This window comes from Sus scrofa, chromosome 18 (assembly GCF_054392235.1).
Source record: "Sus scrofa isolate SSC_HxYL_T2T_F1_AM1 chromosome 18, Sscrofa_HxYL_maternal_Yorkshire_Landrace_v2.0, whole genome shotgun sequence".
Classification (NCBI taxonomy): Eukaryota; Metazoa; Chordata; class Mammalia; order Artiodactyla; family Suidae; genus Sus; species Sus scrofa.
This window is the reverse complement of record NC_139400.1, coordinates 35661389-35684229: the sequence shown is the minus strand read 5'-3', so window position 1 is coordinate 35684229 and position 22841 is coordinate 35661389. Positions and strand designations below refer to the sequence as shown.

Below are 22841 nucleotides of genomic sequence, written 5' to 3'. Positions count from 1 at the left end.
TTAAGAACTTCATTCATTAAACAATATCTTTGAGTGTGAAATATAAGCAATAGTATGAGAGAAGATATTTTAATAATTTAACAATAGTATCTGTATATTAAAAATATATGGTTTCCACAAATCAATAAATCAACAAACTCAAGAGAAATATCAACAAATGATATGATCTTTTTTAAAAGCTTTTCATAGAAAAGGATATTCAAGTGGTCAAATAGCATGAAGTGATGCTCCACTTCATACAGTTATCAAAGAAAGCAAATGGTGATACAACTATATTACCCACCAAGATAGCTTAATTTTAAAATAGTAAAATCCAAATGTTGTTGATGACAGAGAACAAACCAATAACACTGCTGGTGGGAATATAAACACCATTTAACTCTTCCTCATTAGCTGGTAGAGTTGAACATATGTGCAATTTGTGGCATAGAAATTCCACTGTGTGTTTATATTCAAAGTGCCAAAATAAAAGTAGAATAATCTGCTAAGATATCAAAATCTTCAGAGCAGCACTACCTATAAGAATCAAAAACGCTATCGACAGTAGAATGGAAAATTTAGTTCAGGTGAATCCATAAAACAGAATGACATATAGCAAATAGAATGAAAGGTTCACTATGTATATAAGGAGAGTTGAATTTCATAAACATAATGTTGACTGAAACATGCTGGGCATGAGGCAATATCTTGTGATTCTATTATGAAGGGCAAAACCAGGTAAAACTAATCTAAGCCAACAGACATACAAGAGCAGTAGATTTTTTTTTTTTTTAAGTATTTACCTTTGTAAGTGGTAGGTGTGCCTCCGGGGGAAAGAGGCACTCAAGAAGGTTCTTCTTGAATGATAAGAATAGTCTGCTTGTATTTTTATTGATGCAAGTGATGATTACATGGGTGTGTTTGGTTGTGAAGATTCGTCTCCTGTTTTCCTCGTCTTCCTCCTCTGACTTTTCTTCTGTTTGCTAAAATATAATGTAGTATGCAAATAGAAGGAAATGCAAATTGATTTCTTATAGAGCATTTGGACATGAGGCACATTATCTAGAGCTTGATTAAGTGGACCATAGTGGACTGTCTGCTAATCTCTTGGAATATCAGCTATGATTGCCTCAGGTAATTTAGTTCATTCTCAAAATCGTTGCTTTGATTAGAGGCTCAACATTCACACATGGATGTTAGAGGGAGATAAGCCATTTTAAATCTATCAATTATTATTGGCATTGCTCAGCTATCTAGGATTAAATCTTTTCTTTGTAAAATGCATAGCTTCCATATAGTTCGTTGCATCATAAAACAAATCAAAATTATGATTGAATATATATACATATGATTGGATACTAAATCTAAGGCCTTCAGGCACTTACAAGCTAAGCAATTATCTATCACCATTGCATTTTTAAATTATCAAACTTTTTGAACAAATTTTAATTATTTTAGAGAATTAAAAATATGCTATACAGATAAAATAAATTCTGTGGTCTGTATTTCATGGAAAGCTCCCCTGATACTCTATTTCATACATGGTTTGCAGTGATGTACACATTTCAGTATCATCCTTTATTATTCTTTGAAGTGTTCCTAGACATTGATTAATTTGAGCATTCAGTAAATTTAATAAATAAAAAATATTGAGAGACATACTGCTGTGGTAAGGGAATTTGCTATTTATATACCCATTAACTTGAGTTATGGAGTAACGGACTTTAGCTGGGTTCAAAGTCAAATCAATGTTATGCAGAGTGGGGCAGTAAAATTGTTCCCCATAAAACTCTTCTTGAATATCAGCCAAATCATGGAATATTTGGCAGAATTCCTAGTTTTCTTGCAGAATATAACTTCAGAATTTCTTAAAATGCTCATAAGCACATTTAATGTACACATTGCTAGTAAACTAGAAAACTGTAATAACCTTTCATTATTCTGATATTTAGAAGCCAGTTGTTATATGTTCCAATAGCTCAAAATGCTTAAGTCAGAAAACAAGTTGAATTATCTTAGAAAACAAAATTATCCATGTTGAAAGAGTGCACTGACCACAGTAGAGCTCCAGTTGTCCGGTCTAAGAAGTTTGCATGGGATGTGAGCGTTACTCAAGGCAGTGAGTTATTGAAACTGAAAGAAGGAGACAAATGAGAATTGAATGTGTGTCTATTGGGAGCTTGAATCCTAATTTCACAAATGTATGAGAAAGGGAAATGCAGATGGATAGAAGATTCTCAAACAGCATAGAAATCAAGGACACGAAACAAAAGAACTTGAAAGAATTTGAAGAGAACTAGGACAGATATGGCACTGTTGGGCCTAGAAGCCCCACAAGAGACTCCTCAGAAAAAATGATCGGTTTCAAAAATGGAGTCAGACAGAGAATACAAATTCCCAAGTTTGGAAGCAAGGAATTTTTAAACCCTTGCCAGTTAGAAATATTATCATGATACATGTAGATATTGTGTTTTCATTTATTCATGCTACTAAGTGCTTAACTAACCGTGATATATATTTTTATTTTTACATTTTGCCAATTTTGATCTTCTCTAGTCTCTTCAATTTTTAAAAGTATGTTATTCCAGGAGTTCCTATTAGAAAAAAAAAGTTGGAAATTCTGTACCTCCATTCCAATGCTCTATGTCCCTGGAACTTTTCTTCCTTGTCATCACTGTGTGTTAGAATTGGTCTGTTGCCAAGTGGCAAGTAATTCACTCAAAATGCTTCAATCTATAAAGGAATTTTTGAGTTCGCATGAGTACAAAATTAAGAGTAATACTGACTACAAAAGTGACTTGATTAAAATTCCCAGAATCTGATTCTCAATGTCACTTATCTCAGCTAAGTTTTTCTGAGTGTGTTGTCTTCCCAGAAAATATTTCTCCTTGTGATCTCAAGAGGGCAGCAGCAATAGCTGCTCCAAACCTGACGAGGAGCCCCAGGAACTGAGTGTGAAGGAGAGATGGGTTTTCGAAAGAGAAGATATGCTTATCACAAGATCTAGAGGGTATGGGTGCTGATTTGAAAAGAACAACAGCCATAGAAAGCACACTGTAATTTCAACAAATTCTTGGGCTCACTATTTTTCTCTGTAGTTTTTTTTTGAGTTTGCTCTTTAGCCCCTATTGCTAGGTTGCATGCAGCAATAACTAGTCTGCGGTTTAGGGGTCTTCCCCAGGCTCCTGGCTTTCCTCTGCCACTCAGCCAGCACTTCCACTCTTCCCCTAAGTATCAAACTCACTGATCCTGCCAACCTGCTCACCATCATTAACTCAATGTTGATTTGCCTGCTGGATTCTACTCCAACACTCCACACAGTGATCCAAAACTTGTGTCAGTGGTAACCCTTGCAAACCACACCATTATCTTTTGCTAATTCATTAGTGAATTCCTGCTTATTTGGAATTGTGGTTTCCCTTTTCATTCAAATCCATGTGTCTTTTTGTAAAAATATACTTTTTTTCTTATATCTTTCAGGTATTTCTAAGGATTTAGGTCAAGGTAAAGAGACTATAGTCTCTTTATCTGCTACTCACTTTTCACATTTAGCTTCTACCCATGTTTATTTACTCTTTTGCATATGTGTGTTTTGCTTTGAAATATGGCTTTCATTTATTTTGTGGGCTAAAATTATTTCTGTAGGACATTTTAAATTACAGTAAATGTCAAGCAGTGTTATTAGATTTAAATTGATATGCCGACAAGTTTTCAAGAAAGTAGCCATATTTACAACAAGGAAAATGCGTTTAGTTATATAAATGTAATTGAATTTTTATTCTACTTAGTTATTACCTAAAATATTTATGTATTAATTGTCACAGATGCCACTGAATCATTGGGTTTAAACTTTTTGGAAGAAGGAGAGATGTGCTTCCTTCAGTTCTTTTTTAGCTGGTGTTCTATATTCTGTCCATGTTTGCTCAACTTCAGAATTCCAGAACAGTTTTTATATCTAGTATTGTGCTCCCACAGCAGGTGGGAGTTCAACCTACTCAGAGGCTACATTTGTGTAGCATTTAAAGCTCAGCTGGTATAATTTACAGTGTTCTGCAGTGTAGTTTCTCTTTGTACATGTATACTATAGAAGGTACTTGCCAGAGAGACTTTATAATCACATGAATTTTAAAAAGCATGAGCAGTGATACCATTGAATGCAATTATACAGTTATCACACACTGACTAATCTGCTTCTGGCAAATCATCAAAGACCCGAAAATGAATAAGTAATGAATGAACGGTTTGGCGGGGTCTATTGCATCATTTTCAATGCAGGTAGGAGAAAATTTAGTTAGAGTTATTATGACATTAATGACATGTATGATCACAACCAAAATCAATAATTATATAATCCTTTTAGATTATTAAAATTGGATATGTGATTGACTGTTTCATCTACTGAAGCTACTCAATTCAGAATAAAAACATTTTGAAAAGTATTTTCTCCAAATGCCATGTGGAAAATAGAGTTTTACTGAACTTTAATTTCTATCTGGTTCTCAGATAACATATTTTAAAGCAGAATATGCCTGGGGTCTATCTGTATGGCTTATTTACTTATTGCAAAAGTTAAATTATGTCAGGTTTTCTGATCCATGCATAAAATAATCACTTTCCTGATTTTGTAGGGAATAAGTATGTCCACAGCCCAACTCTGGTGGAACAGATACATTGTCTTGCTATAAAAACACATGTGACAATCCTAAGTGGCTCTTAATTGTCTTCTAAAATTTTACTATTTAAGCCTTTAGGAAGTTGAATGTTTGTTAATAAAAATAAAATTTTATGAGTGATTTTTTGAGAGCCTATTGACACCAAATTCTCATCTGCTCAATTAAGACCACCAGACTTTTATTTATAGGAGCAAGATTGATCAGCCCAGCAGGGTGCATGCTTTAAGATTAGAATAGTGCTTTTCCCTGCTGCCCAGTGAGAAGAGCTATATCAAAACAAGTGAACTGGACTATGATAAATAAAAGACCCATATGGGAGTTCCCGTCGTGGCGCAGTGGTTAACGAATCCGACTAGGAACCATGAGGTTGCGGGTTCGGTCCCTGCCCTTGCTCAGTGGGTTAACGATCCGGCGTTGCTGTGAGCTGTGGTGTAGGTTGCAGACGCGGCTCGGATCCTGCGTTGCTGTGGCTCTGGCGTAGGCTGGTGGCTACAGCTCCGATTGGACCCCTAGCCTGGGAACCTCCACATGCCGCGGGAGCGGCCCAAGAAATAGCAACAACAACAACAACAAAAAGACAAAAAGACAAAAAAAAAAAAAAAAAAAAAAAAGACCCGTATGAATTCTGCCTTTGTCATGCCATATATATATGTACATATATATAGTCAATGTAAAGTGTGAACAATCTAATCACATCACTATTTTGTGATATATATGATAAAATAGCTAGTTTGAATCACTTTGATTTTCTTATCGAATTGGTGATTTTGGAAAAGGCAACTTAAGGAGAGCCACATGTTGACCTAAAATAGACTTGTTTCTAAAAAGAAAAGGAAAATGGGAAGCAAAGAAATAAAAAAAAAAAAAACCCTGAACAAAAATAAAATTTTGTGATCCCTAATAGAAAAAAAAAATACTGAGTCATAGAAAGAAGTACTGGTAAAATACCATGTAAGTTAAAACAGTAATTCATTTTTGCTTGACAAATATCTTAGATCAGCAGATGAAAATGCCTAAGTCTCTAAGTCCTTATGTGCATTTACTCCTTTTAGTGAAAACATGTCATTCCCATAGAAACCAGTAGCAGTAGAGGTACTGTTAAATATCATTCTGTGAATAAAGACCAAAGGAATGAAAGAACTGTTTGAACCTTTCCAGGAAACTTCCAGAACTTGTATCGAAAAGAGATGAAAGACATGATGATCTAAAACTAATTAGACCCTGTTAAAATGCATCTCTTTATTACCAGTTAATGGAAGATAGACACTTATAGCTGATTTGACTATGAAATGGAACCCCTTGCAGTCTTTTTGAAATGTTTGTCAACACTTCAGTGCAAACTCCTCCCAATAAACCATCTGCTTATAATTCACTTGAATCCCATTACCAGCAACCTGTATCACATCAGTGCAACAAGCAAGAGGATTTATGTGATCTGCCTACTGAGATATTGTACCTAATGTTTCTTAAACAATCACCTCTTAATAGTCATATACCTTATTTTTATGAATGGTGTAGTGGTATCTTTTTTATCTAGAAAGTAAATAACATAGCACTATGAAATCATGATTTGCCAAATCATGCAAAAGTGTACATGCATTCCTTTACTCTTTTCACTACATAGTCCTCAAGTACATTTGAGCTTTGTCAGCTGGCTCATCCTGAACTAAAATGGCATACCCTTACCCAACCTTTAAAAAAAAATTCAATCTTCTATAACTTAGTTGCCATGTTCAAATACAATGAATCACCGGATAATGACCTAATCATCTGATACTGATTTTTGAAAGCAAGATACTGTTTTGGTTGCAACTGTACTTTTAGTTTGTGAATGCAGCAGAAATCTGTTTCCTTTATCTTCATGAGTCCGTTGTTTCTGTATGACTCATAATGTTCCTACCACATGAGCACATGAGAAGCTGAGAGTAATGTATGCAGTGATTTGAACTTGGTAGTGCTTGGGTTATTAAGGATGGAATGGGCAGCATAGATGAGGCAAGGAAAGAGTAATTTAAATGTTTTTGACGCTACTATTTGGTGGTTAATTCACACAGGGCTTCACACGCCTATGTAAAACAACAATAGAAGAAAATATTTGAGAATCCTTATAGAACCTTTAGCCAGAGGTTCTTACATGTGTTTATAATTATAATATCTGAAGAGGGTTTTCTTTTATTAATATTTTGTTTTGTTTTGCTTTTTTTTTAAAAAAAAGAAGAGGCATTCTAGGGTCCCACTCCTAGAGATCTAGGGATTCTAGACACAGCACATTTATCCATCCTGTGGTGGGATCTGAATATCTATCTTCAAAAGCTCTTCAGATAATCTTTGTGACTATCTAGGTTTGGAACCATATCTTAAAGCCAAATCTTGACCAGTTAACGTGATGCTTTGGTTCATCAAGTATGTGTGTTTGATATTTAGAATATGCTATATTTCCGTTCTTATTTGACAGAAACTGTCATAGCATGGGTTTATCATATTATTTTTCTAACATGAGATGGGAAGATGACTAATTTTACAAAAATACATGGAAATAAATGTATATGTCTGTGTAAGGAGATGTTTCCATTCAATATCTACTTTCAGAAAATTCTAAAAAATTTGGAATTTTTTACTGGAAATGGACTAGAGAAAAAATTTGACCATATCTTATATAATGTATTATACTGCCAGATTTTATCTTACTTTTCCTATTAATTTATATGTTATTGATTGAACAAATACTTTATGTAGTGTTTACTATCTGCCAATCTTTTCTTAGTGCTTTACAAATACTGCCTAATTTTATTTTCAAAATATCCCTATAAGTTGCTATTTTTATTCCTGTCTACAGGTGAGGAAACTTAAGCACACATAGATAGGTTATTAAGTTGTTTTTACAAACTTGCAACAGCTGATAAATATTAGAACTAGGAGAGATGTAATTTCAGGAACTCTCTGGCTCCTGAGTTTAAACTCTGTGCTATGCAGCTATATTTGGCCTTGAATCATAGGTGGGACAACTTTTTAACATTCCAATGATTAATACAGTTTAAACTTGTAATGTCTAAAACATTTCTCTTTTAAAGTAAAAATTGTCAACTTGCATTTAATTCATAAATTAATGGAATTTAAACACATATGATGGCCCTATCAAAGGATCAAAGCTATTCTCCTAATTCATGTGTAGAGATCCTGATTATAGCTACTACTGCACAGGGAGTCAGTGCAGAAGAGTAAGATCCGACCTACTGTCTTCATCTCTTTAGAAATCTGAAATGAAAGGTAGAATTTCATTCCTCGGTGGTCAGTAATTGATGTCATTAAAAATGATCAAATCGATGTAAGTTAATGGAGGCTCCATGACCTTATCCCTGTACCAAAAGAAAAGAGCTTTTTATCCACTAAAATGACACATATCGTTATATTATGATTCAAATATTTCTGAGAAACCTCTGACTTCTAGAATTCTTATTAGTTATTAAAGCTTATTAGTTAAGAATATAATTATTTGAGCAATTCCTGATTATTTGAGTCCAACCTGAAAATAGATTTTCATTTCCCTTTCCCAATTCAACCCTATACCCAAATGTGTGTATGTTGCATTTAATCGATATTTTTTTCTGAGTTTTATTTTTTAATTTTTTATTATAGTTGATTACAATGTTCTGTCCATTTCTGCTGTACAGTAGTGTCCCAATCATACATATATACACACTCTTCTCACATTATCTTCCATCATGTTCTATCACAAATGATTGGTTCATATATACATTTTTTCACAACTGGAATTTTTTCACATATTGATATATTGGAACTTTTTTTGTCAAAGCATGTAGATTTATCTTATTCTGTGTAATTACATCCTCATATTCCTTTGATGAAATGTAACATAATTTATTACTATAAAATATAAATTCTTTTTCCTAATATAATGATGATGTTATAGAGGTGGTAATATTTTTCAAAGGGCCTGAAGAATACAAAATTCAAAATAAAAGCCTTTACAAGGGCATCCAGTGATAACCGTTATTTTTCAGTCTCCTTTCATACTCATTAAAATTGCTGATTTATTTGAAGTCACTCGAATGGTATCATTCTGGTCTGTATTTAATGTTATTCTTTGTGCTTCCTTCATTAACCATCCTCAACTTCTCTCACAGTAACTAGATTTCTTTGACTTACATTTTTCTTTCTCTGTTGGTTTGGATGATATATACATCTACATAGACTTTTAGGGTTTTTTTTTTAATTTTAACAAATACATATATGTGCATATTTTCAGTAAATTAAAACTTGCTTTTATTTTCTTTTTGACTTTTTCTTTGCTAATTTCTATTATTACCAATACCTAAATTTTTAATTTTAAACACATAAAATTTTATTACTGTAATTACTGTTTTTAAAATATAGTTAGATGGATTAGCAATATGCTGTATTATTTACTTGTTTACCCATTCTCCTTGGAGGTCACTACTTTCTTCCATGGTGCTTTTTAGTTTTCCTTTTGAAACATATTCATTCTCTGAGAGATCATGCACTTTTAGATAAACAAAAATATATTTATTTTCCTAATGATCAACAGGGTCTTACTCCCTTGTAGGTAATCAAATTCTTAAAGGTTATCTGTATTTTGGGTTTTTTTTGCCTCTTTGTTTTTGAGTATTTTTGTTTAAAGATCTTTTCTCTTATACTCCATAAAGATTTCCCTTCTTGTTTTCAAAATGCAATAGGGCTTTATTTCAATATTTAATCATAAATATTTCCCTTTTTACAGAAGTTGTCTTCACATTTAAAGTTGGCTAGAGTATTGAGAATATTACAGTGGAGTATTTTGGCATTCCTAGTTAGGAAAATATTCAGAGAAGGTAATATTCCATCTTTTACCATGATACAATTTTACATCATCAAACACACTCAAAATACTGAATAAGTTTCCCTAATAATGTACAGCTTATTGAACTGTTTTTCCTTGTTCAAAAAATGCTAAAAAAAATTTATTTCTTCTGAAGGAATTAAAGGGATGGGGAACTTCTTTTTTTCAGATATCAGTGTCCTTTCTTGAAAGACAACTCTTTTGTCCTTGTCCCCTGAAAAATAAGCTGAGGAAACTGAGTTAAATCACTTCCCCATTCCTAGTCTCATTGTCAACACCATTTCTCAGTTTTCCTTGTCTGCAAAAGCCAGTCCATTAATCGCTAGCTCTTGTCTAACTGGTTCAACAAATGGAGGAAATTGACCTTGTTTCAGTCACCTGAATCACCAATTCATCTTATATCTCCTGGAAATGCTTACAACTACCATAAGAAGTTCTTCAGGTCTAGGATAACCACATTATTCAGTTCTTTAACTTGCTTCTCTTATTTCTTATGGTATCTCCTGGATTCTCTTCATACTGAGTTGCTCTGTGCATTAGCCTATATGGCTGAGTATATCAGTATTCCCCATGATCAATCTATTTTGTAGATATGTATATAGGCAGAAAATATTCTACATATCCTAAAAGTCCCAAACTCTCACAGATTTGCTTAATTTCTTCTCCTTTAGTAGAAATCACCCCCTCTCAGAGAAAGCATGTAAGTTCAATTGTTAACTACATATTTTCAAATTTGAAATATTCTGATTCTTTAAATTTCTTATCTTCCGTTTTTGCCTTACCTCCTTTCTACGGTTAATTTTATTTTATTCAATCCCTGTTTTTCTTTTCCTTTCAGTCTTCCATAACATTTATATAAGAAATCTGAATGTTCTTTAACATCACCACTGCTTTTCAGCTCTCCTTTCTATGGCTAGAGTTATACATATAGACAATTTTTTAATATTGAAAAAGACAGTAGCAACCATGTGATCTTCCACATCCCTTTTAAAACTTTTATTTTTACTTAACATAATCAAACCATGTAAAATATTGTAGCAGTGTCTGGATGATGCAAATCTACCCCAAGGGGTCATTTATTGACATCTTTGTGATAAGGGAAAGATTATTGAAACAGACATTGTTTTAATTTTCACAAAGAATTATTTAGGTAATAGAAGTTTGTTAGATGCTTGAAGTACAGTGCCCAGAAAATAATCATTACAGTAACAACTTCATTAAAAATAAAAATGAACTCATTTAATTGAATTACTTGTGATTACAAATCCATTAGAAACACATCCAAAAAGGTTATGGAATTCTTAGGCGTCAGGTTAGATAACTCTCAAGGGAGAGAAGGCTCATTAATGGTTCCCTATTTAAAGATGAAATAAATTAAGACCTAGGATTGTAAAGATCTAGACAATTTTCTTAGAGCATTTAAAAAAATATATTTAAAAAGGCATAAGAGTATGAAACAAATTTCTGCAAGATTCAAGTTGAAATACAGTTCATAGCCAAACGTTACACAAATATAATTCCTAGTAAAAATTATTTAACTTTTATACAGTATTTGTTTTTTTTCAAAATCACAAAGTCTATCAGTAATCCAAGATTGCCCTGCAGGTAAAGCTTTGCAATAAACCTGAGACCCATATACCATGTTAACACCTCAAATACTATTTCCCTGTTGTGTGACCCTGGTAAATTTACATTATCTCTTTTTCCTGATCTGTAAAATGAGGTTAGTAATAGTATCTACTTCTCAATTATTTTGGGAATTACATAATATAGTATGAGCACAGTCCATGCTGAAGAATATATGGTAATTTTAATGGTTGCTGTTACTATTGTTATTCTAATAATAGTTAATAACTATTAGCAATTACAAATAATTCTGCCCATTGTACATTTCCCTTTTTGGTTTACATATGTAGGACACTTTATCATCTAGAGCTTCAAGCACAATCCACAATTTCCCTCAGATTCTTATCTTGTTCATCTCTCCTCTAATGAGGCAGCAAACTCTTGTGACCCTCCTATTGTATTATCTGTACTTATGACATGAGAAAGATTTTTTCCTATGACTCTTTCTAGTGCTTTATTTGTGGGGACTGTAGAGTTGAAAATTTCAAATGCCATTGCTAGCAATCCCCAGCATACACACACTTCGTTTATCCTCCATAATTATTTTTCTGACCTGAGAATCACTGCCTTTGAATGCATGTGAAAAATGGTAGGTAACCAAAAGGTCAATACTTTGTGTGCAAGAAAAAGCATTAGCGAACAATCAAAACAGGCTTGGTTTGCTCAGTTTTCATGTCAGAAAGACTTTTTTTTTTTGACTCATTGGATACCCAATAGGAAAAATGTAAGGCATCTTCTGCCATTTCCCAAGCAGCTTCTGTATAATGAGAAAGAGAGAGAAGTGTAAAAACAAAACAAAACAAAACAAAACAAAAAAACATGCTTTATAATAAAGGGAAGCTCAGTAAGTTCTTCACAATAAAATTCCTGGGCCTTGGATAGGGGACCATATGACAAGAATCTGACATTATTCTGATTTTTAGAATCGTGGGTTTTCATATTTTCTATGTACTTATAAGTATTTTAGTGGAGTGGCGGAAGATAATATATTGGAGGTTGTTCATAATTTTATGCACCATACCTCAGTTCAAGACTTATGGAGCTTGAGCTATATTTTCTCTGTAAGTGAAAACAACTGACTTAGCCCAAGCAGGATGTGTGATTTTACAGACTGAAAAATGCCTAAGGTGAGACAACCTTTTACACAAACATAACCTTGTTAATCAATTGATACTATACCATCATCCTTTCATTAACTTGCAAAAGTAGCAAAGTTAGTAACGTATCAGTTATGTACTCTTAGAAATATTCCAACTTGGAAACGGCCTGATACTTCTAATACCAAGGACTAATAATTAGATGAAAATAATGCCAACATATTTTGAAAAGTATCCGATAACATGCAGGCTTAAAGTTGCAAAGAATCATAAAGTAGATTTACAGGTTAAGCAGCTGGATTGTCTTAGAAGAAAAGACATTTGAAGAGAATGTGTTAAAGTAGATACATGCAACCCAGGATTTTCTGAGCCCCAAGAAACCCCATGTGTGTTTTTGTGTTAAATACACTATGTTGTAGAGAAAATCTTGAGAAATCTGTATGCCTCAGAAAAGAAAGTTTGATGATACTTCGGAAAAATTTTTTCAATATTTTCACCATTTACATTTTCAACATCAAGACTCAGAGATACAGAATATTCAGTAGATAGATCTCTTGAATGAGAGAAAGAATGCACTTAATTGTTCATTATATGTTTTTTGGTATTGATTATAACTGTTAATGTTGACCTCAATCACCTTGCTGAGGTCTGGTGTATGTCTGGTTTCTCCACTAAGTTACTTTTGATCCCCCTGTATATACTACATTCTTGAGAAGAAAGTCACTCTAGGAAACACATAAAGAGTTGAGAGTTCTGCTGCAATTCTTTGAAGACCTAGAATGAACATAAATTACTTTAAATACTGTAGTGGAAATTTTTCTCTTCATGTCTAAAATTCAGCCATTTTTATACATCAGTAGGTACTCAAGATCCCTATACCACACTTAAAGAAACCCATTAATCTTTAATATCAGAAAATAAAGTAAAAATAGGGATTATGGCTGTTTTAATATAAAAGTATTCACTATAAAACATGTTATTTTCAAAGAGACTATTCATGGGTAAAGTAATTATGGCATATACTAAGACTAAAGTCCTTAAGAAATTTTAACTTTTTATTTTATAATTCATCACTTTATTGTCATTAGAACTCTTAAACATCTTCTAAATTCTTTTCTTTCTCACTTTTATATCCTTGTTAGTAATATTATTATTATTATAACATCATATCATAACATTTTCTGTCTGCTAGGTAAACATTTATATGGGTTTTATTTTAAATGGATTCGTATTCCAAGCTTTTTTCCTTTCGATTTCTTTACTAGAACCATTTCCTAATTGATTGGATTTTGGTCTTGAAGTAGATACATCAAGAAAGCTCATGTCTGTTGTCATCCCTGAGTTCTTCCATAGTTGACACCACCTATTAGTTTATATCCTAAACTTGGAAAACATGTAAATTGAATACAATTTTCTTAGGTTATTCTTCCTATCATTCAGAGTTTTCAGCTTTGTTTTTAAGCATTTGTGGTATTAGAGATGTTTGAGGCTTTACAGACTGGTTCCTCTTTGTATAAGCTTTTTCCCCATTTGGTGACCAAAATAGTTATTTCCTCAAAACTGAAGTTCTATAATGTTTCTCTGTAATATAAATGGCCATAGTCTATAGATTATGCTATTAGTACCTTGTACATTCTGGGTTTTTTTTTTTTTGATATTTTGAATTAATTTTTAGTTTCCAAAATGTTATTTTTGTCCTTGATCTGATTTTTTGTTTGCAAAACTACATTTATCCCATTTTTTTCCTTTTACATTATCTTAGAGGTATTGTTTTTAATTAAAGTGGTATTACACTATTTTAAGTGTTTAAACCATTTGTCAGAAATTTTTTCTTCTATTTCAGCACCATAAAGCTAGTCTACATGGTGCATAATATAGTCCCTTGCTTTTACTTATATGAATTAGTTTTCATTGCTACTATTCTGTTTCTTTTTACTTTTTCCATGCTTGGGCAACTTTGTCCACATCTTTTCTCTTCCCTTTGACCTATCCTCACGATGACCTCACCATTTCTATATTGTTTTTCTTGCTTTCTTACTGCTTAGTAAGCCTGAGAGCATGACAGGTAAAGGAGAAAGCTCAAGAGAGGCAGTGTACAATCCTTGTTAGAAAAGCTAAGCTCTGCTTTGGTTTCTGCAATGATATTTAAAACTCTTGCACTGTGTCCTCAATGCCTACCATGGAGTCTGGCACAGAAGATGCTCAATAAATGATTATTGAGTAAAAGAAGGAATAAATAGCTTAGACCATAATACCTGTCATGTAATTGGATGGTTATTACCCTTCACTACAGATTGTTTTTCCTATTCATTGTATATGTAATTCACACTTCAAGTAAAATTAGCAGACTCATGCAATGCTACATAAAACTGGAATTGGCACACTGTTGCATTCATTCATAATTTATTAGCCCAAACAAGGCACATGGTTGAGCCTGATATTGGGGAAGAAATATATCTGCCATCCTCAGGGAGGCACTGAAAATACCAATGGGAAGATGTGTTTGCTTCTCATTAAGTGAAGGGAATAAATATTCAGGGAAAAAAAATACAGTGGATCTTAAATTGTTCCACTCCTTTCAGACAGGCAGCCTTTCTGGAGCTCACCAACCTTAATAAATGTAACATAAGGACACAGTCTCGGACTTTAATTCTTTATATTTGAGGCTAATATCAAGAATTTTTCTATCCTCTGTTTTCTTATCCTATGTCCCTCTGGGTCTGTAGGCTTCAATAATCTTAACTGCCAACACTCTTGCCAGTTTTTCCAGTTTCTAGAACTATATGTTAATTGGCATAGCAAACATTTTACAGGGTCTTCTTTATAATGTTCATTTGTTTTAACATGGAAAGAAAATGATAATGTGATGCAGTTCAATTCTGAACATCATCTTTTCAGGCTCAGGTTTTGGCCAAAGTCTCTAAAGCAGTACTATGTACTCTGTTCTCTCATACTATCATCTCAACACTTTGACCTTAGGTGTAAGGTAGTTTTATCTGTGCATACTTTCAGATATTTAATATATAATGCATTCTAGATGGTCAGTCTAGTGTTACCTCTGTTAATGTTTTCTTTATTACCTATTAATATTATTCATATTGAAGATTAAGAATTTTATTTAAGGAGTTCCTGTCGTGGCTCAGTGGTTAACGAAGCCTTAGAAACCAAGAGTTTGCGAGTTTGATCCCTGGCCTTGCTCAGTAGGTTGAAGATCCAGCATTGCCCTGAGCTGTGGTGTAGGTCTCAGATACAGCTCAGATCTGGCATTGCGGTGGCTGTGATGTAGGACAGCGGCTACAGTTCTGATTAGACCCCAGCCTGGGAACCTCCATATGCTGCTAGTGTGGCCCTAAAAAGATAAAAAAAAAAAAGAATTTTATTCAAGAATTTGATCTATATACTTCTTTTAAAAGTCGAGGAACAAAGACATTTCCTAAAATTTGCCAGTATTTTAAATTTTACATTAATTTCTTCGCCTAGTAAACTTTTTTTTAAGCCATTAAAGGTTTTTTTAAAATGTATCCTTTAATTTAAACCTGTTTTGTGATATGCTGTCCTCCACATCTTTGACTTTTTGTTAGGATCTGTAAGAAAAGTGCTAGGTGATGAGTCATATTTTGTGTATTAGAGAGCAGTCTCAGAACTTGTATATAACCAAAATCCACATCCTCACAATTTGTTATCATTTGTCTTTTTGATGCCAGGCTTTTTAACAGGAGATGTAAGGTGATAGCTCATTGTGGTTTTTTGTTTTTTGTGTTTTGTTTTTTTTCACACATCCATACATGTTTTTAATACAAATGAAAAAATTTGAATGGAACAATACTTATCCTTATTCTATGAGATATAAACATTCTTCCTCTTCTATGTTATTTCAGTTTTTTTTTAATTTTTTTATTGTTATTTCCTCAATACAATTTTTTTGGTACTATACAGCATAGTGACCCAGTCACACACACACACATATATATATATATATACATTCTTTTTCTCACGTTATCCTCCATCATGTTCCATCATAAGTGACTAGACATAGTTCCCAGTGCTACACAGCAAGATCTCATTGCTAATCCATTCCAAAAGCAATAGTTTGCATCTATTAACCCCAAGCTCCTAATCCATCCATTTTGATTTTCATTCGTTCAATAAATAAGCATGTTGAGCACCTCCTCATGTACCTGCTGGCCATTTAAATACCCTCTTTGGAAAATTGTCTCTTCAGTTCATTTGCTCATTATTAATTTAGGTTATTATTACTATAATTTTTGCTATTGAGTTGTATGAATTCCTATTTTATTATTAATTATTAACCTCTTATCAGATGTGTGGTTTGCAAATATTTTCTCCCACTCCACAGGCTGCCTTTTTCATTTTGCAGCTATTTCTTTTGCTGTGCAGAAGCTTAGTTTGATAGCCCCAATTCTTTATTTTTTATATGTTTTTCATGTCTTGGATGTCACATCAAAAATTCCATTGCTAAGATCCATGGTAAGGAACTTTCTCTGTTTTTTTTCCCCTAGGATCGTTATAGTTGCAGACTTATGTTTAATCTTTTTTTTTTTTTTTTGTCTTTTTGCCATTTCTTGGGCCGCTCCCGCGGCATGTGGAGGTTCACGGCAACGCTAGATCATTAACCCACTGAGCAAGGGCAGGGATCAAACCCGCAACCTCATGGTTCCTAGTCAGATTCGTTAACCACTGCGCCACAACGGGAACTCCTATGTTTAATCTTTAATCCATTTTAATCTTTTTTGTGAATGGTGTAAAATGGTTTTTTTTGTGTATTTTATTTTTCTGTTTTCATTCTTATTCTGTTTTCATTCTTCTGCATGTAAATATCCCATTTTTAAAGTTAAAGATACTGCCTTTTTTCTCCATTGGGTATTCTTGGCTTCCTTATCAAATATTATTGTATTTTGCCCCCTTAACTCTCTTATCTTTATTATGTTACAAGATATGAGTTATCCAATTATTCTTTCTTTCCTGTTTAATGTATAATATATTTTTTCAACGGAAGGCATTTAATTTTTATAATAGCTTACAAAAAATGTGGAGGTGTTTTATAGATGAAAATGTGTTATAGATGAAAATGTGTTAGCATTGTTAAAGCTAATGGCCCAAAGATTTACAAGTGAAGACACACTTAAAGGCACAATCATTATAGTAATTACTGCATTGAATGTTGTAGAATGCATTTATTAATGTATTTATTAAGAAATGCGCTAGGGGAGTGTCATTTCTAATACATTATTTTTGATATGACATCTTCTAAACATTTGCCAGAGATGCCAAAATTATTATTGAGTATATATTTCTACAATTATTTATTAAATCATCCACAATCAGTGAAAAAGTTATTTCAACACAGATTATCTACAATCTAGTTAAAAGTATACTTAGATTTTAATATCTGTAGCTATGAAATAGCTAAAATTAAAATGAAAGAATTTTACCTGGTTGAAAAATAATTTTCAGAAAAATAGGTTAGATTATTAAAAGAACAATACCACAGCCACCTGGTTTTATTTATGTTGAAATTTTATTTTATTGTTACAGAATAAAATACATATATTTAAACACAATTACATTCACACAGATTATTATATCATGGATCCTAAGAAACAGATTAAGTGACTCCCTCTGGAGAAGTGGAATGGAAAACATGCTGAGACAAATAGGAAATTTATTCTATACTTTATCCCATTTTGTATGGCTTTCATCCTTACTGTTTAGTATTATCTATTACATTTCAATTTTTCTTTAAAAATTAGCATTATATTAAAATTGTTATATTATGCAACTAAAATTTAGAAAGAAGAAAGCCTTATATACCATTAAATATTTTATATAGCATAATAAAAAGAATAACTTAACTGGTAAGAATAACAAAAATAATACACCCTCTGAAAATAAATAAAATATAAAATGCATAAATTGGTTAAAAAACAGTGTAACTTTATAAATATGTCCTCACAATTTGTTACATCTTATTCATTCTTCAATATAGGCATTACACCATTCTAGGTAATGTGATAAACAAGACATCATAGACCTTACATTGTACCATGGAGAGAAATGGTTATTAATAATACAACTGTAGAACTGTATTATTTAATCATACAGTGGCATTATTTAATTATAATTATCGTAAATTCTTTGACGGACAGGAAATCAGAATCAGACGTAAGAAGACTTCAGCATTCCAAGAATGATGTCAAATGACCCCCTTCAGGGTGGATTGTGCACTTATTTACCATGAGATATATTTCTCCTCCAGAGATTCCTTGTTTGTGTATCAATTGTAGATTTTTGGTTTGCAGTCATTCTGAAGTTTTGATATAAGAGTCTTTATGTATATGAGATTGTTTTAAGTTGTTATTCTCTTAACTGCAAGTTCATCTCCAGTGTCCTGCATTTGTACCCACCTCTTCTCATGATCTCTGATTTTGGTGGTATGATTGTGCATGGATGATTTCATATCTTTACTGTATATATACCTTTACCGGTGAGCTTTGTCATTTGTGGCATTTTTGTTTCCTGTTGCTGTCTTTTCTTTCCTGCCTGGAGAAGTTCCTTTAGTATTTGTTGTAAGGCTGGTTAGTGTTGCTGAATTCTCTCAACATTTGCTTATCTGTGAAGGTTTTGATTTCTCCTTCAAATCTGAATGAGAGCCTTACTGGGTAAAATAATCTTGGCTGGAGGGTTTTTCCTTTCATCATGTTAAGTGTTAAGTATGTCATGCCACTCCCTTCTGGCCTGCAGAGTTTCTGCTGAAAAAACTGCCAATAACCTTATTGGGGTTCCCTTGTATGTTACTTGTTTCTTTTCCCTAGCTGCTTTCAGGATTTTCTCTTTGTCTTTAATTTTGGTCAGTTTGATTAATGTCTTGGTATATTCCTCCTTGGGTTTATTTTACATGGTACTCTCATTGTGCTTCCTGGATTTGAGTGAGTGGTTTCTTTCCCATGTGAGGGAAGTTTTCGGCTATTATCTCTTTTAATATTTTTCCTTCTCTCTCTCTTCTCCTTCTGGCACCCCTATAATACAGATGTTGGTGCATTTAATGTTGTCCCAGAGTTCTCTTAGACTCTCTTCATTTGTTTTCCATCTTTTTTCTCTTTTCTGTTCTGCATCTGTAATTTCCACTAATCTGTCCTCCACCTCACTTCTTCCTTCTTCTGCCTCCTGTATTCTGCTGTTAGCTGCTTCTAATGAGTTTTTTATTTGAGTTATTGTATTTTGCATCTCTTCTTGTTTCAGTTTTATATCTTGTATCTCTTTGGTCAGTGTTTCCTGTAAGTTATCCATCTCTGCCTCCAGTTTATTTCCAATGTCTTGCATCATCTTCAGCATCAACAATCTAAAGTCTTTTTCCTGGAGGCTGAGAATCTCCTCATCACTTAGCTGATTTTCTGGGGTTTTTCCTTTCTCCCTCATCTGAGTTATAGTTCTCTGTCTTCTCATTTTTATAGGTTTTTGGAGTGGTGACCTTTTTACAGATAATAGAGTTGTAGCCTCTCTTACTTCTGATGTCTGCCCCCCTTGTGGCTGAAGTCGGTATTGGGGCTTGCTATAGGCTTCCTGATGGGAGGGGCTGATGCCTGCCCACTGGTAGGTGGAGCTGATTCCTATCCCTCTAGGGGGTAGGGCTTCGTCTCTGGATGGGATTAGAGGCAGCTGTGTGCCTGAGGGGTCTTTAGGTAGCCTGTTTACTGAGGGGCTGGGCTGTGATCCCACCTGGATTGTTGTTTGCCCTGGGGCTTCTCAGTGCTGACTGATGGGTAGGGCCAGATTTTCCCAAAATGGCCACCTCCAGAGAAAGGCAGCTGCTGAGTATTCCCAAGAGCTTTGCCTTCAATGTCCTTCCCTCACAACAAGCCACATTCACCCCTGTTTTCCCAGGATGTCCTCCAAGAACTGCAGTCAGGTTTGACCCAGATTTCTATGGAGACCTCGCTCTGCCCTGGGACCCAGTGCACATGAAAGTCCGTGTGCATCTTTTAAGAATGGGGTCTCCATTTCCCCCAGTCCTGTGAATCTCCTACACACAAGCCCCACTGGCCTTCAATGCCAGATGCTCCAGGGGCTCTTTCTCCCAGTGCCAGATCCCCACAGGTGAAGGTTTGATGTGGGGCTCAGAACTCTCACTCCTGCAAGTGAGTCTCTGTGAACCAGTTAGTTTTCAGTCTGTGGAGCTTCCCTGTTGGGAGGTATGTGGTTGTTTATATCGTGAAATAGCCCCTCCTACCTCTTGATGTGGCCTGCTCTTTTTCTTCTGGAGTAGGGTATCTTTTTTATGGTTTCTGGTCCATTCAGGTGGAGATTGCTCAGTCTTTAGTTGTGGCTTTTGTTGTTTTTAGGAAAGAAGTTGAGCTCTAGTGCTTCTATTCTGCCATCTTAATCCTGTCTCCCCACTTTTATTTAATAAATACAGATAACAAAACTTATAATTTTAGAAACCAAATGCTTAATGGGGGATTTTATTTTTACCATTTAGTAAAGGATGAAAATAATTTAGGACAAATTATCTTTAGAAGGATAATTATTTAATTTAGAAGAATAAAGTATGTTTTTTTTTTACTGTTTAGTTTCACACTCTAATGTGAATTGTAACAAAATTAATTTACTCCATCCAAAAAAAAAAAAAAAAACTACACTCTTCCAATTATTGAAATCCATTATGTCTATCTCCAGATAGTTGATGCTTACGCATCACTCAGAGGGATTTGAGTCTCAGGTTGAGGCTATAGGTGGCATCATTTGGAAGACCTGCTTTTAGTTTGAGATGTCCAGTTTGTATTGATCAAGATGGCCTTGATTTCCCCCCAATCCTCAGCTTCACTAAACTTGAGACAAGGCCTCTTCCTAACTATAAGCCTCTGACCTTCCTTTACTTAGAGCACTTACTTTAAAAACCTTGTAATTGTAAATTCTTCCTTTGCCCTTTTGAGATGTAAAACTTTTAAAAGCCTCTTACAACTTTTACAACCTAGGAATGTTATTCTCAAGGAATCCAGAAAAATTTATTTTGAAATAGAATCATCAAAGTTGATAGTATAGGCATACCTCCCTAGTTTTATTGCCCTTCACTTCATTATACTTCACAGAGAATGCCTTTTTTTCCCCCTCAAATTGAAGGTTTGAGGCAACCCTATATTCAGAAAGCCTATCAGGACCATTTTCCCAATAGCATTTGCTCGCTTCACTTCTCTGTGTTACATTTTGGTAACTGCTTAAAATTTTTCAAACTTTTTCATTTCTGCTATATTAGTTACGGTGATCTGTGAACTATATTAGTTACGGTAATCTTTGACATTACTATTGTAATTTTTTGGCAGTGTCACAAACCATGCCCATATAAGATGGCAAATGTCATCGATAAAAGTTGTGCATGCTCTGACTCCTCCACTGTCTTCTTGGGCCTCCCTACTCTCTGAGCCACAGAAATATTGAAAGTGGGCCAGTTAGTAACCTTACAATTGTCTCTAAGTGTTCAAGTGAAAGAGTCCCAAGTCTCTGACCTTCAATCAACCTAGAAATGATTCAGCTTAGTAAGGAAGACATACCAAAAGCACAGACAAGCTGAAAAATAGTCCTCTTAGGCCAGTCAGTCAAGTTGTAAAGGCAAAGGAAACCTTTTTGAAGGAAATTAAACTTGCTACTCCAATGAACATGAGAATAAGAAAGGGAAACGGCTTTATTGCTATGATGTAGAAAAATTTTTAGTGGTCTAGATAGATCAGACGAGCCACAACCTTCCTTAAGCCCAAGCATAATAAAGAGCAAAGCCCTAGGTCTTTTCAATTCTATGAAGGTTGAGAAAGGTGTGGAAGCTGCAGAAGAAATGTTTGAAGCTAGCAGGGGTTCAGTCATGAGATTTAAGGGAAAAGCCATCTCCAAAACATAATAGTGAAAGTGAAGTGGCAAATGCTGATGTAGAAGCTGCAGCAAGTTAATCCAGAAGATCTAGCTAAGATAATGAATGAAGGTGGCTACAATAAACAAGTTTTTCAATGTAGACCAGCCTTCTGTTGGAAGAAGATGCCATCTAGGACTTTTTAGCTAGAGAGGAAAAGTCAATGCCTGGCTTCAAACTTCAAAGGACAGCTGACTGTCCTGTTAGGGGCTAAAGCAACTGGTGACTTTAAGTTGAAGCCATTGCTTATTGACTATGCTAAAAATTATTGGCCCCTTACAGATTATGTTAAATCTACTCTGCCTGTGCTTTCTAAATGGAAAAACAAAGGCCTGATAACAGTTCATCTGTTAATAGCATGGTTTACTGAATATTTTAAGCCCATTGTTGAGACCTACTGCTTAGATAAATAGATTTCTTTCAAAAATACTGCGCCTTGGCAGGGCACCTAGTCACCCAAGAGCTCTGATAGTGATGTACAAGATTAGTGTTGGTTTATGCCTGCTAACACAAAATCCATTCTGCAGGGACCAAGTAGTAATTTTAACTTTTAAGTCTTAGTATTAAAGAAATGTATTTCTCAGACTTTTGGTGTCATAAGTACTGATACCTTTGACGGATAATGGACAAAGTCAATTGAAAACCTTCTGAAAAGGAGTCACCATTCTAGATGCTATTTAAGGAATTTGTGA

The 22841-nt window shown here is 34.0% G+C and overlaps 1 long non-coding RNA gene across 1 annotated transcript in view; it reads right to left on the bottom strand.

Moving 5' to 3' along the window:
- Positions 1-849: 849 nt before the first annotated feature.
- LOC110257537 (uncharacterized) overlaps positions 850-22841 on the bottom strand; it is a 158948-nt gene continuing 136956 nt past the window's right edge. The window contains exon 3 of the long non-coding RNA XR_014834435.1: positions 850-962. This is a non-coding gene — a long non-coding RNA (uncharacterized LOC110257537). The remainder of the gene's footprint in view (positions 963-22841) is intronic.